Raw genomic sequence first — 15,240 nt, 5'->3', positions numbered from 1 at the left:
TTAGTATACACATGCATTCATAATCCACATATCTATAAATGTTATCTCTTGCTACTCAAATCATCACATTCCCACTGTTTCACTGTCAGGACTATGCATTCACTGTGGTAGTCCTTACCAGCTTTACACCAAACATGCTGAACCAGATCTGAGCTCAACAAATTTACCTTAGACATCATCTAATTTTCATCAAGTTTCTCTTCATGTTCTTCAGCAAATGTTAATCTTGCCATTTTGTTCCACACAGTATGCAAGGCTGTTTCTTAGATGATATCCATAGAGATTGATGGTATCAACTGTACTTTGCACTGTCTGAGCCGTTACAAAAAGTCAGATTTCCACTGATGACCCCAAGTCAGAAGCAGAAAGTTTCGGCGCGAGACTGTATAAGTAACACATATACAGCAACATTTGTTTTGCAAACACTTTTATTCCCTTTACACACCAGCAGTTATCATATTTCTTGTAAACCTCAACTTAAACATTAATGTAATCAAATAAATAAAACCAAAGCTATTTGCCACGGCAAGGCATTCAAGTTTTATCTGGTTTGTTACAGAAAATCAAGTTACTCTGTTAGTTAGAGTCCAGAGCCATGATCATAACATTTTAACAGGAACCTTCCCAGCAACAGCAAGTTAACATTTATACATTTGTATTTCTTTAATTTAGCAGTCTATGCATTGACTATTGCCCCTGTGTATGAGTCACCCGCTAGTGATGCAGGTTGAGGCTCATATGTGCCGTCATTCGTTGCGATCTGAAGAACATTCCACAGACCAACATCCTCCACAATACTAATCCAAATGCAGTCTCTAGCTAACTACTTCATCGCGGCATTTGTTAGCTTGTCTTGTTTTAGTTTATCTGTAATTCTCTCACATGCTGCATCCAACCAGTCTGCTGAAGCTTCCCTGGATGATCAACATCCAGCTCGCTGTGATCCATGGTGTGTCTGTATGTATTCAAAGCCAGTGAGCAATTGTAACACCTGTGTAGTGAGTAAGTAGTAAAGAACTGGTTTACTAACACCAGAAGTGGTTAGGTTCATCTGACTGCAAATCAGAAGGCTAAATTCGGCTCAAGGAGAAAGTAGACAGGAAGCTGATTTTGTGTTTGCAGGTACCATATATTGAATATTTCTTTAACCATATAAGACAACCAACAGTGCAAATATTTACAGTGAATAACAAACAGTAACTCATAAATGGCCATTCAATAATGAATATTCAAAATAATTCATTAACTATGCAACTTCAGGACATGACTCAAACATTGATATACAATTCGAATGTCAATGCAAAGCGCCAATGAGTCCACAAAATTCCCCACACTTGGGAATTTACCCCAATGTACCAACCCAATCCCACAGTTCATGTAACCCACGTCTGGGTTGAATGTGATTGTCCAGTAGGAAGAGTGCGCATAGGAGGGGTTTGTGAAAAAAAAGATTGTATGTGGGCAAGGCAGACAATTCAAGGTTTTGAGTGGGGAAAGTTTGTGGGCCACCAAGAGCCCCCTACCAGCCTGGCAGGAGAGGTGCGACTCGATTCTTCAGCAGTTGCTTTGCTTTAGGTTCAGGGCTCCATTAGCTCGCCATCAATCAAGGACCTGGCCTAGAGAACAGACCCAAACTTCCCAATAAATCTCTAAATCAAATAAACCAATAGCTTATAGCTAAAAGTAGATGAGTTTCAGTGTGCACACAATCAATAAATAGGACTAAATGTACTAGAGTCCATAGTCTAAAATGTAAATATTCTAATCAATATCAAATATAAACATACATGTATTAATATATTTAATCACCTTGGTCAAAATTCATAGTCAGTAATCACTAATTTGCTTTAAATTCACATAAATACTTCAATTAAATTCGAATGGAAGATTGTTGAACAATATTAAATAAAGTGCATAGTTTGTAGTGCATGATTTGCATAAGGTGCTTCAGTCAAAACGTACTAATACTGCTGTGCAAATATGCAAACATTGAACAAACAGAAAAGATGGAAAACAACCACATATTTCTTGGCACAACCGGGCTTCCATATACATACAATACATTTGGTAGAAACACGGCATAACTGCATTGAAAAGTGGCAAACAATGGCGGAGGCTAGGCTAACAGGCTAAGGCTAGGACAAGCTAACGCTAAGCTATCAACAAAGCCATAGTAAAACTCACCAGTTCCACGATTTGCATCTACTCTCTCACTCCGTCGTCCGTCTCTGATTTGGCTACGATAAGGGGCTCCTAAGAGTTAACATTTAAACCGGTGAGTTTAAAGCAAGTATTACAATTAAAATAGCGAAAATAGCTGAAAACAGACCTGCAGCTCTCTCGTGTGTGGCTTCCCCACCGCTCCTGCACGCCTGAATGCTGCAGCCGCTAATTACAACACAGCGCGCTGAGGGGAACAACGTAATGACGTCACCGCGACTACTGGGATTGGCCGAACCTCAATAAGGCCAAAATAATGCAGGAAAACAACAGCTATACTATCGTTTTTATCTGGGTTACACAATGGACTTTCATAATATTAACAATTTTTTAAAAAACTGCGTTAATGCATGATAAAATAATTGTCAATGTTAAATACTTCGTTAACGCGCCCAGCCCTACCTTATATGCTAATATTTAAGGTGTTACTTGAAATGCTTCTTTTCTTCAAAATAGGAGCACAGAATCACATTGTGGGTGACATTGTGAGCCTGCTGTTGATGTACGCAGTGAAAGCCAGATTACACACATGATGATGGGAATACACAAGAACACTGACTGCAGCCAAACTCGTCTCTGATTAAGATGTTTTCCATTTTCCTTTTTGAAACTGGCTCAGATTCAATCATCTGGGACTGGAATTGTGGTTTGACGGTCACTTAATCACTGATTGTTGAGGTCCTGAGGCAAGCTGGAAAACATGCCGTGTTGCTATAATAACGGCAAACTTGTCATGTCAAATGCAGTTGCTTTTAATACAGTGAATTTTCTTCTTTTCTGACAAAGCCAGCTCCATAAAAAGATCCCCATTTGGTGCCGGACAGCTACCATTACTGAGACATGAGCATCATATTCACCTGTCACAGATAAATATTCATTATAACAACATCTGCGGCAGTGCTGACACTTTGATACTTGAATAAAAGGCAATTTTCACTCGATTAGCCTCCTGATATGTTGACCTAAGGCAGTGGCACATCTAATGGAAACCCGACAAGTAATATCCACATGTTCTGCACTTCCACAGGTCATGACACATTCACTCTTGACGCCTTCCTGTCAAACTGAAAAAAGAAATACCACATGGATATGCATTACGCCTTTATTTCGCTGCTTCTGGATCAAAGGGAGCCAGTGCAAGTGACAAACACATCAAGGAGAGTGCTCCACTTAAACTTGTCAGATGGCAGCTAAATGCTTGATGTTCTTACCTTCACCCTCATAAACAAAGATGCAAGAGCAGTGTTTGCGCGCTTTCACACATATTTCTACAAAAAGAGGAGGGATGATAGAATCTCTGGCTGACACAACTTAATGTAAATCATTTTAGTGCTCCGAGTTTTTCGCAGATACAGTTGCATTTTTTTACGCCAAGCTGACAGGAAACTATAGGAGCAAAAAGGAGACGCTCACTTTGTTTTTTCCAGATGTGGTTATTAAGAACATTGTGGATTTTTAAAATTCCAATTTACAAATGGGGATTCTAGAAGCTGAATCCACAGTTGCAAAGCTGTTTTTAATTGCATTGATTGCATTTTGAAAAATATCATATGATTCGGCTGTTGTCTCACTCTCAGTTTTTGTTTATAGTCATTTTGTGTGTCTTTATTGTTCTTTTGTTTCTTTTTGCATCTATTTGTCTTAATTTTTGATCGGTTTTCATTATTTTTGTTCTCTTTCTGGTGATTTTGTGTGTCTTTGTTGTGATTTGTGTTTCTTTTTTGCTGTTTTGTACTGCTCAGTGTTTGTTTGTAGTCATTTTTTGTGTCTTTGATTTTGTTTTGTTTCTGTTTGTGTTTATTTTGCATCAGTTTTAATCTTTTTCTAGACATTTTGTGTTTGTTTTTCAGCTCCTTTTTATTGTTTTGTGTCCCTTTTGTAGCCATTTTGCATCTTTGTGTGTCTAAAAGGTGGCCGTTTCTGTGTTTGCATTTACTTTGCACCTGTTTGTCTTAATGCTTCTATACTATATATGTCATTATTCCAAAGAAACGGTGATCTCCTGCTTCTGAGATTGATTTTCAGCTGATCTTTGCCACAAATAAAGTATCAACATGCATTTATGGAACCATTCATAAGCATCATCTCCCTGAAACCTTCACTGTCAGGACCATGCATTAACTGTGCTAGTTTTGGCCAAGTTCACAAAAAGCATGCTGAACATCAGCATGTTTTTCGATAATTTCATAGATCATAACATGAGATTTAATCTATGAAAGCAGTTAAACACATGTGCAATACATTTACCAAACCAACACCTTCTTCTTATCCTTTCATTTCTCTTGAAATCCCTTCTAACGGGCAGCATACAGCCTGTTTCCTGTGTCTTACTTTGGAAATGTAATCTGCAAGCAGACTGAAATCATAAGTATCTGCTGACCCTGTCTCCTAAAAACTACATTTCTATACCACCAAATTACATTAGAATTTTAATCATGAATTGTGATGCACGAGGTAAAGCAAGATCCATGTTCTGATGGAGGCGTAATTCCGCAACAGGACACAAGAGGGTTTGTATGAAACTCTTATTTGTTAGACTTAAGTTTCCTTTTTTACATATTGTTTGTTTACGTTTAGGCAACACAATTACATGGTTAGAATTAGGAAAATATCAGTGTGGGCCAACATATAATCTTTCACAACCAGTTGAAGCTTCTCCTTCATCATACAGTTCACCAGAGTCCTGCCTCATCTAACATATGATTTGTTGGCTGGAAAAAAAGCAATAGTGAAACAAAAATCTCCTCCACCTTCCACTAGGCCAGAAGGTACACTGTCATCCATTCTCATCATTGACAAACTAAAAAATAACCGACATAAAGTGGGTGGACTCCTGTAGCCACTGCTGTGCCAACACAGGTCTGATGTGATGATTTATATCAAAGTTACATGTTAACACTAATCACTCCCATACATATGGGCTCTAGGGACCTCCTCCACTTTCTAGTAGGCTATTATCACTTTGTCAATCGTGGAATAGCTTACAAAGATGAACAAAGTCTACAGTTTGAGATTGGATGTGATGGAGGAGGCGTAAATCAACAGTTTTTCAACCAGAAGATTGGTGTCTGAATTCTATTTACAGTCATTTTTATCGTTTAGGTTTTGAAAAGGATCATGGTTTTTGGTTACAGTCTTCACAGAGGTCATCAGCATTATTGCGGCTTGTTTTTTTATTAATCAATGATCAGAAAGGATGATAATCCACTTACTAAGTCTAGATGGTTTAGGAGGTCTGTATTGGCTTCTGTAGGGAATTACACTACCGGTCAAAAGTTTTAGAACGCGCCAATTTTTCCCATTTGCATTGAAATTCAAGCAGGTCAAGTCTTGAATAGCTTGAAATGGTACAAAGTGAACTGCCAGAGGTTAAAAAGGTAAGGTTACCCAAAATCTAAAAATAATGTACATTTCAGAATAAAACAAAAACAACCTTTTTCAGGGAACAATAAATGAGTGAACAGCTTAAAGCTGTTCTGCAGCAATGGAGGTTGAGAAGCCTTGAATGTTGGTGAATGATTTCTTATAACCCCCTCCTCTGATCAAAGAAGTGTTGGAACACACCATGGCACCAAACCCTCAAGAGCATTATTTGAAAAGCATTACACTGCAGAAAGCAGTGTGTTGCTATAAAAATGGCAAAGAAAAGGCAATTAACAATAGAGGAAGGATAGAACATTATTACCTAAAAATGTTGGTCTTTCTGAGAGAGAAATTGTGAAGAAAGTCAAAGGCACTTAAAAACTGGGGGAAACTCTGACAGGAAGGGCCTGGAAGACCCAAAGCCACAACAGAATCAGAAGACAAGTTTCTGAGAGTCAACAGCTTCAAGCACAGCTTAATAGTGGTTGTGGTAAGCAAGTCTGAGCTTCAACTGTGAAGAGAAGACTTGGAGTTGCAGGTTTGACAGGTTGCTGCAAGGAAGCCATTGCTAAGACGTCAGAATAAGAAAAAGAGGCTTGCCTGGGCAATGAAACACCACCAATGGACTACTACCTCTTCCGTCCCTCTCAACCTCCCGGCCAGCAGACAGATGGGTCCCCCCACATAAAGAGCTGGGTTCTGCTCAAGGTTTCTTCAGGTTAAAAGGATGTTTTTCTTGCCACTGTCGCCTTAGGGCTGCTCTGGGGGTTCAGGCATATGGCTTCTGTAAAGCATCTTGAGACAATTTGACCTGTAATTGGCGCTATATCAGTAAAATTGAATTGAATTGAATTGAATTACTGAAGACTGGAAGAAGGTATTATGGGCTGATGAATCAAACTTTAAAATACTTAGTTCATCACGCAGGATTTTTGTATGCCATTGAGGAGAAAGGCTGGTTCCTCAGTGTGTGACATAAACAGTCAGACATGGCGGCGGAAGCGTAATGGTCTGGAGCTGTTTGCTGGATCCAGGTTTGGTGACGTACAGAGTGAGAGGAACCCTGAACCAAAACGGCTACCACAGCATTCTGCAGCCATGCAGTACCCTCTGATACGTTCCTTGTTGGTCAGGGCTTCACCCTACAGCAACATAATGACCCCAAACATAAATCCAAGCTATGCCAGAACTACCTTAGTAAAAAAGAACAAGATGGTAAACTTGAAAACATGAAGTGTCAGCACAGTCTCCAGACTTAAACCCCATGGAGCTGGTTTGGGATGAACTGGACAGAAGAGGGAAAGCAAAGCAGCCTACAAGTGCCACACATTTATGGGAACTTCTGCAACAGAGTTGGGAAGAACTTTCTGAAGAATATTTGATTTCCATTGTGAAAAGAATACCATGAGTATGTTCAGCCGTTATATCTGCCAAAAGTGACTACTTTGATTAGTCAAAAGTTTAGAATACATTTGGTTTCCTAACTGCTTTTTTCTACTTCATTTGTTTATTTGTTCTATGCTTTCAGCTCAGAGTACAATGACACATTAACATGCATAATTTCCAATAAAAAAACTGTAAAAATTGGGTTGTTCTAAAACTTTTGACCGGTAGCGTATATACACTCAACGTCCAAATCTGGTGCAGTAAGAAAGCAAGCTATGGCCATTCACCAAAATCCTGGAGTGTTCCTTTAAACTTCAAACTTTAATTCTTACAGATTGCAGTGATGACTGCCTGTGACTTTAATCAAACGACATTTCTAATGAGCAAAAAGGACCCAGTGGCCTTAAACTCCCCCTGATTCATCATGTTTCTATGCGATGAGAACTAAGAGACGGACAAATCCATATTTTTTGTTTCTGTTCATTGATCCCACTGTTACAGCCAAGGTCAGAATAAACAGCATAAACTGGGAAAATTACAGCCTGTGATTTCCTGCTATTATGCTTTGCAGTGTGAAAAATGCCACCTTAAAAGCTGAGCGATTCAGTTATGGACAGTGAACCAGAATAATAGTCATTATTTCCATCACTGTCACTTTGCAACATGAAGCGCACATGGAAACAGGAGCTGGACGCAAAAACACATCCTTTACTGAGTGAGAACAACAGTCCACAAGTAAACTGAAATCATTTATTCATGATGCACGCTCTGTTTGTTCACCTGTTTGTGGGCAATGCAGAGAAGCCTCATTTTTCACTGTCACCGTCTTTCTCCTTGCTCGGCTGTGAGCGGATCACTTTCCCAGGACAAACTCCTCGCTGGCCGTTCACTGTGTAATTATCGACAGCCGTGACACCCCCCCATGATTTATTGTCATTATTTTAGCAGGAGATAAAATGTAAATCTGGATAATGGCTGTCATTTTCAGGATCAGTACAGGGAAACTTAGCATACAGATTGATTCTCGTCCATCGGCTGGTCAGAGTCAGGAAATTAAGCAGTGAGTCATTTGCACAGTGCCACAGATGCTGTGTGACAGTCCTCACTGAGAGCAGATCAGGATTCCTTTGCCTTAATGCTGTTTCTCACAGACTCATCCCAGTGAAGGCTCACATTATTATCTGGGAGGAAAGGAGATGCAAGCGCTGTATGCTGCAGAATAAGGATCTGTACATTTATGCAGTGGCACACAATGACTTCATTTAATCTGCAATTCGATTTAAAATGAACTGCAACTGAGAAATGTGAAACATATGCAACTTGATGTATTTCATCTATATAGGGTGCCTGTATGTGGATCTGATACAGCAACAGTAAGCAAATTTTGCCTCAAAATTACCCGCCTTTCTCTATGCTTTTCATTTTTTTCTATACTCTTCATGCAGTTGTCTTGCAGCTCAGTGCTTATGTTTGAGTTTAACAGTTAAAAATGATTACTGTGAACTAATATTGAGAATATATAAGGGGAAATATAGGTGTCAGTGGACACCATATTCTTGGTTATTAATTAAAACCAGACAAAACCAAATGAAAATCTCATCTCCCCGTGCAAGGATTGCATTTTAATATTTAATATAAAGTGGTGCATTAAACAGAGACTCTGCTTGATAATTTCTGCTGGTAAGTATATACACTACCATTGAAAAGTTTAGGGTCACTTGGAAATGTCCTTATTTTTGAAAGAAAGGCATATTTTTCAATGAAGATAACATTAAATGAATCAGAAATACATTCTAGACATTGTTAATGTGGTAAATGACTATTCTAGCTGGAAACAGCTGATTTTTAATGGAATATCTCCATAGAGGTACAGAGGAACATTTCCAGCAACCATCCCTCCTGTGTTCTAATGCTACATTGTTTTACCTAATTGTGTTGAAAGGCTAATTGATGATAAAAGCCCTTGTGCAATTATAAAAGCACATGAATAAAAGTGTGAGTTTTCATGGACCCCAAAAAGTACAGGCCCCAAAGTAGAAATGCAATGCAGCAAAAGTGAACAGACCTGTGATTTCTGATACTAAACAGACTGAAGTGTGACTTCCATTTAGCCTAACTGCATGATCATGGGTATAAAATGCCCCATCAACACCAACACTTTCTCAGTTTTGTGCTCAGATAAGGTCCAGCATGTTTGGTGTGAACTTGCCCAAGACAACCAAGATGAGTGCATAGTTCTGCCAGTGAAGCACAGAGGTGGGAGTGTAAATATATGGGTCTGCCTGAGTAAAGAAGGTGTCAGAAAGGTGGTAGATACATATATATGAAAAAATCTAAATCAGATAATTTAGAAAGATTTTATAGTAAATACAGGCCCCAAAGGACAAACTCAATGCAACAAAAGTGAAAACGTCTGTAGTTACTGACACCAAGCTGAGTGAAATGTGATTTCCATTTAGCCTAATTGCATGGAAAGGGGTATAAAATGACCTGTGAATACCAGAACTTTCTCAGTTTCCGATGGGGTACAACACGTTTGGCATGAACTTGCTAAAAACTACCACAGTGAATGTCTTGGCAGTGAAGCACAGAGATGAGAGTGTGATGACATGGAGCATTATTCCTCTCTAGGTGGTCCTGTGTGGACCTTCTAGTAGGCCAGAAGGTACAATATGATCCATTCTCATCACTGACAAACAGAAATTAACCTGGATGATGTTGGCAAACTCCTGAGTTGTCATGATTCAAACATACAAAATTGATTTTTGAAAGAGTTGGTGAACATACCGACATATTGTATTTTAAGTAGTGCAGTCAAACGATTAAAATCTTTAATGAGATTAATCACAGGGTTGCTGGGATTAATTTTGATTAATCGCATTTAAATATCATTCATTTTTAATCTATATTAATTGCATTTCATTTTGCATGAGCAAAAAGATTCAAGAAAAAAGAGAATACATATGCACTTAACATGTTTATTAAACACCTGTGCTTCGGTGGAAAGAAAACTCCTTCCTGTCGAGTGTGCATATTACTGTAAGTTAGTGGACCGTTCCATCTTTGTTTTTCTTTTTTTTTTTATTCAATAAGAGGGCCAACGTGCTGTTTAGCACAGGGGTATTCAACTAAAATTCAAAGAGGTCCAGTCAGAAAAAATGTATTCAAGCTAAGGTCCAGAAAATCATAATGTCTAACTTGAATTAGTGTGATGTAATATGTTGATATAACTTTTCTTAGTGTCTGCATGTGATCAACAACTGACCGTCAAATCAAATAAATTCAGTACTGTTCAAAAACATTTTGACAACATTTATTAATACATAGTTTTTGATTTTGATGGCCTGTATGTACAAGAATGAGCTGTGATAACATTCATTTAATGGACAAATTGGGTGCCTTAACAATGAAGATGAAGGTCCTCTACCTTTAACAAAATACTTATTTTAACCCAAACTCTTATCTTTCCATGTAATCGTGTAAATGAAGCATATATTTCTCTTCAGATTTCCTTTTGAGCACCTTGGGTAAACCGATTTGTTAGTGGTGAAGTTAATGGGCGTCCATGAGGTTATATTAAACTGTCATGAGGTTCATGATATCAGTAGCTGAGCCGACTGCTAGAACAACAACTCATTAGTTTTTCATTAGCTTCACCTCTTGAGTGTCATTACCATCGCACTTGCATATATTGCCATACCACGCACTCATAAAGGTATAGCCCATAATCGTCTTGCATGTGTGCACTAAACTACTTATTTTAACCCAACTTCTATCTTGTGCAAAACAACAAAGAAAAAAAAAAGTCCTGCGTTCTCTGTCTTTCCCTGAGGAAGGATTTTGCAATCTTCATGTGCAGATCTGGTAATGACTTTGCATAATTTAAGACCGTCTCTCTTTCACAGAATGGCATGACCTGCACAAAGCCAAAGGACTGAAAGAATGAATTTCAGCCAAGACAAGCAGATGATATAAACAGTTGCAAAGTCACCCCAAGAAGTCATTAATTATAAACAGAAAATACACCTTTATATAAAACCGAATAGAAATGCCAATGACATTGAAGCCACTTTTAAAGGATTTTGGAAAGGTTTTATGCACACAACAGGACATCTAGATACACTGTAAAACCTCACATTATATTATAACATTATATTATATCTGATACTTGTGTCTGGGATGCAGAAAATGTACACGAGAATTATAAAATATATATTTTAGTGAAAAAGTGTGAAGTACAGAACAGAATAAAAACCAGTATAAATAATTTCTGTGAACTTTGACTCTTGTTTTCATAAATAAGACCCTTTTTTAAAAAGAATTTAAAGTCAGAATTTAGTTTTTTTTCTCTCAATCAAATTAATTAGATTTTTTTTAATTGTATTTTTTTTTAGAGTGGTCCCATCCTTTTCTTCTAAGAGTAACAATAAAGTTGTCGTTTTTTTTTCATAAGATTTTGTGGCTTCAGTATCCCAATAAAGCATTATAGGAGTCTTGTCTTTAAGTTATTAACCATGTTTTGGTTAGAAATTGTGAGAAGTTATTCGGCATTACATGAATGAATGGAAATTAAGACAGAAATCCTGCAGATCAAAAACTGCTTCTGCAATAGGCGGGAAAACTAAACACAGCTACTACATCCTGCATGAAGAATTGTGCTCTCTAAAATCAAAAACATGAATATTATTAGTCAGATTATAATAGTATTATTTTTAATTTAGTATCTTGTCTAATGTTACACAACATGTATGAGCCAGTGCACATACAATATTCCTGGTTATTAAATAAAACCAGTCAAAACCTAATTAAAATGTCACTTCCCCACTTTAGGATTGCAGCCAATGATTTTAATATTTAATATAAAATAGTGCAATAAACAGACTTAAAGTTCACTGATGTGATGAGACTCTGCTTGATACTTTCTGCTGGTAGATATATACAGTATATAAAAGCTTCATGTCAGATCATTTTGAAAGTTTTAACTGTAAGTACATGCGCGAAAGTAGAAATGAATTGCAACAAACGTGAATACACCTGTGAGTTCTGACATCAGACTAAGAAAAGTGTGTTTTCCATTTAGCCTAATTGCCTGATCGCGGGTATAAAATGACCTGTGAACCCTCATGTTATTTAAAACACTTTATACATTCCTGCGTTTGACAGCAGGGCCTGGAGAAAGGAAGGAAGTCCATTTCTAAAATTTCAGCCTGACTTCCTGCACACAGTCTTACACAAAGTAAGCAACACATGCAGTGAGCTGACTGCCTCTTTATAGCATCTAATCTGCGGTATACTCGTTTAATAATGAAACACATTGCGTTATTATTCATAACTGACTCATTCTTTTACTAGTGGGGGAATATGAGACAAATCAGACTGGGTATTAGCTCATCAAGGAGCACGTCTTGCTCTTTATTACGTATGATTTGGTCTAATAGAAAACCGCAGAACTCTTGTGTGTCTCATGTGTTCTGCAGCAGTCATGTTACTGCATCTATCAGCTGACTGAATGACACCATCATAATAAGGTCACACAAGCAGGACCAATCATGTCTCCAGAAAAGCAGGTGCGACTTTGCTGTCGTCTGACCTTCACCTCACTAATTACACTAACTCGACTGACAGTTTTACCCATGAAGCTCTGTGCAGGTTTATGGCAGCTCAGGCCTAAGATATTTCTCAGTTTTCAAGCCTGACTTGCAACAAACCTGCATTTATCAAGACTGCATTGATAAAGACTTGTATTCAGATGAGGTGTGAACTTGCTCTAGAGTGCCACAGTGTATATGTATATGGTGTATATGGTAAAAATAATCCTAGTGACAAAACTAGAACTGTGGAAAAGATGTTAACAGGGAGATGGTCTAGTAAATATATTATGACATTATGGGGTTGAGGGCTGCATAGCGGTTCAGCGGTTACCACCTTGCAGCTAGAGGATCCCTGGCATATAGATTCTTAGGTTATGTTGCCAAAACGGAGGCAAAAATGTTACATTTAGAAGTTTTCCGAGAGACCAAGAAGGAAAATCTGCTCATCTAAAATTACTGGAGACAGAACCCAAAGACCAGGATTGAGTTGCACTGGTTTGACAAATACAAAAGATCTTCTGGTCTACAGCAGCGTAGAGCTGGGAAGTAATTTTCGTCTGAATATACTGACCTGGTGTCATGACCTCTTCTTCTTAGCTGGAAGTCTGTTTCTCTCTGTGACTTGTTGGGCTAATTATGGCACTTATTGCCCTCATCTGCTATAAAAGCCCAGCTCAGATATCCACTCCACTCTTTGCCAGATCATAGACTCAGTAATTCAGTCAGATATGCTCCAGCTATTAGTGTATTTTGTAACTCTCTGTTATCGCTGTGCTAGCTTCTGTTTGCTCTGCCAGCAGATTGCCTGGCCAGCTTCCTTCCCTTCTGTTGTTCTCTGTAAATCAGCTCTGGATTCATTCGCTCTCAGGCTTTCAGCTTCTGCCCAGATTTCCAGCCTCAGCCTGCTCTGCTCTCTTTTCCAAAGCTTTGACGAAATCACTGGCCTCACCTTCCTCTGCTCCACTTCGTGGTCCAAGCCACAACCCTACTTTGTCATAGTTCCTCCAAGTAAACTTTAATGTTTACTGTTTGTAAATTAAATTACATTAGATCTCCATCTTGGCTAACTCTGTGACTCTGTACTTGGATTTTGAGAAGTACACTCTTACATATTGATAATAATATAATGATAGATAATAATAAATATAAATATGTGTAATAAGAACAACTATATAAAAATCTCCCCAAAATTACAGATTCTTACAGTTTGTTTTGAGTTTTTTTTAGATCTTTTATTGTGGAAACCGGTTCATTAGCCGATTAGCATAGCCAGCGCTCATAAAAATGTAGCTGTCTGAATTAAATTCTGATTTCTCTTCTAAGATGTTTTTTTCGTGGCTGCCATAAAGGAGGAACGTTATTCACAGAAGGACGTTATCAGAAGGGGCAGGAAATCCTGGGCAGCATGCTGATGATCAGAGGGGATAAGCTTTAACGCACAGCAGAAATGATGAAGTGAACATGCTGGGACCAGTCGGTGAAAAACACCACATCTGCACACAGAATCCTCCTGCACAGGTGCAAGGAATGACACATGACAGCAGCCAATAAACTGTGATAAATAAAAATAAAATAAAAAAAATATTGCAGCTGTCTGGATCAATCATGAGAGATTCCCTGTAACACTGGTTTAGTGGTAAATATCTGCAAAACTAAAATAGGCTTTCAAAAATCTGAGAATTACCAGCATTACTGCAATTCATCCTGACCAGAATATGAAATTTCATCATGGAGAACTGTTGAGATATTTCATTCTGGAGCAAACTTGTAGACTGATCAGCTGTTTTTACCATAGCTCTGTATGAATGTCGCCTTCACAGGCTGCGAAAAATAAACAGTTTTTGAAATTGGTTTGTGTCAAGTGAGCATTTGTGTGCTTGTTTGTGAGCCCTGTAGTCTATTCTGTGATTAATAATCACATTTCCGGCTGCATAGGGTCTATACATCCTGCACCAATTGCTACAGTTCCTTGGGAACAATTGCATAATTCCTCTGTGGTTGCCTTTTTGCCCTTTTCCTCAGTTGGACCAGCTCACTAGATGAGAAAGAAAAAGTAAACAGCATTTTTTAAGTGCTCAGCCAAAACCCCAATGAGCCGACAAGAGAAAGAAACAAAACAATTGAAATTAAAAGCAAAATGAAAAGAAACATTTATAGGTATAACACAGAGTGGGAAAAGGATTTCCCTCGGTTCAGTGCAAAACAGCAGCTCGTGTTCTGTTGCAGAGTCCAGATTGTGAACCCACTGAGGTGTTTCTTTGGTGATGAAGGCATGTGGCAAGCTGCTTTAGCGCTGAATTAAAATAACAGATAGCAGAAATGTCATTTAGACTTCATAGTGACTGGTTTAAAATTTGAATCCAGGTATCTATAATGTCATTCCGACTTGTCAAAACAACAGTTAGAGATATCTGTAATTCAATTTGACCAGCCAAAATAGTAGCTGCAGATATCTCCAAAGTTATTATGAATAGCCTGAATTATTGTGCATGATGGTGCTCATGGAGGCTTCCCATTGGATACTGGTCCAGCAACAGTGTGTGATGTGGATAAGCTTATCAGAAAATTCTACAGTTCTACAATTTCATTTAGCAGACACTTTTATCCTAAGTGACGTACATCTGAGAGTAGATACAACACAAGCAAGGATCTAGTCAGGAGAAAACAACCTGGAGAAGAG

General features: G+C 38.2%; 1 long non-coding RNA gene across 1 annotated transcript; it reads right to left on the bottom strand.

The window, feature by feature from the left end:
• Positions 1 to 423: 423 nt before the first annotated feature.
• On the bottom strand, positions 424 to 2,476 carry LOC111581948 (uncharacterized). Its single transcript, XR_002747295.3, has 3 exons — positions 2,330 to 2,476; positions 2,185 to 2,253; positions 424 to 1,616 (listed from the first exon to the last, which is right to left on the bottom strand). It is a non-coding gene; the product is annotated as an uncharacterized LOC111581948 (long non-coding RNA).
• Positions 2,477 to 15,240: the final 12,764 nt, after the last annotated feature.

This window comes from Amphiprion ocellaris, chromosome 24 (genome assembly GCF_022539595.1).
Source record: "Amphiprion ocellaris isolate individual 3 ecotype Okinawa chromosome 24, ASM2253959v1, whole genome shotgun sequence".
Taxonomy (NCBI): Eukaryota; Metazoa; Chordata; class Actinopteri; family Pomacentridae; genus Amphiprion; species Amphiprion ocellaris.
The sequence above is the reverse complement of the archived record's forward strand: the minus strand, read 5'-3'. Positions and strand labels throughout refer to the sequence as shown.